A 1021-nucleotide genomic window follows, 5' to 3' on the forward strand; every position below is an offset into this window, starting at 1 on the left:
GACAGACACTATCTCAAAGTGAAAGGATGGAAAAAAATATACCAAGCAAATGGCACTAAGAAAAAAGCAGGTTTAGCAACTCTAATATCTGTCAAAATAGACTTTAAACTAAAACTAATCAGAAGAGACAAAGAGGGCCACTTCATTCTGATCAGAGGAATAATAAACCAAGACGATATTACAATCATGAACATATATTCACCAAACTCTTGTGCACCCAACTTCACAAAAACAATACTACAGGACTTTAAGAAGCAGATTAACCCCAACTCTTTAATAGTAGGCAACTTCAGTACCCCACTATCTCCATTAGATAGGTCAACAGGGCAGAGAGTTAACAGAGAGACATCTGAATTAAACAATACCATATATCAAATGGACTTAACAGACATCTACCAAGTATTCCACCCAAGCACCAAGGGACATACTTTCTACTCAGCACCCCACGGAACTTTCTCCAAAATCGACCATATACTGGTGTGGTCACCAGCTGTGGCTGCTCTCCTCCGGGCTACGGCTGCTCTCCTGCTCTCTTAGTTCCTCCGATCAGTCGTCCGGTCCGGACCCCAGGGCTGGTGAGGAGCCTGCACCAGCGTCGCCGCATTCAGGCGCAGGAGACCAGGTTCAGTGACACAGATCTGCTTTATTGCAAGAAAGTACAGGCATAAGCCTGTAATAGTCCAATCACAACACAGCATATGGGATTACTTATTAGCATGGCAGACTAGTATCCTATTACACTCTAGCAGGCCAGATGCCCCATTAGAAGCAATGCATTCCAGCATGATAGGTATGTAAGGCAAAATCAGTCACAAGATTTTCCACAACATTCTGGGGCCCAAAACAAACCTCAACAAATACAAAAAGATTTAAATAATTCCATGCATTCTATCAGACCACAATGCAATACAGCTTACAATCAACACCCGAAGAGGCCCTAATCACCACATGAACACATGGAGATTAAACAACACACTCCTGAATGATGAATGGGTCAAAAGGGAAATTAGGAAAGAAATTA

The sequence above is a fragment of the Nannospalax galili genome, unplaced genomic scaffold (genome assembly GCF_000622305.1).
Source record: "Nannospalax galili isolate Female #2095 unplaced genomic scaffold, S.galili_v1.0 scaffold819, whole genome shotgun sequence".
Taxonomy (NCBI): Eukaryota; Metazoa; Chordata; class Mammalia; order Rodentia; family Spalacidae; genus Nannospalax; species Nannospalax galili.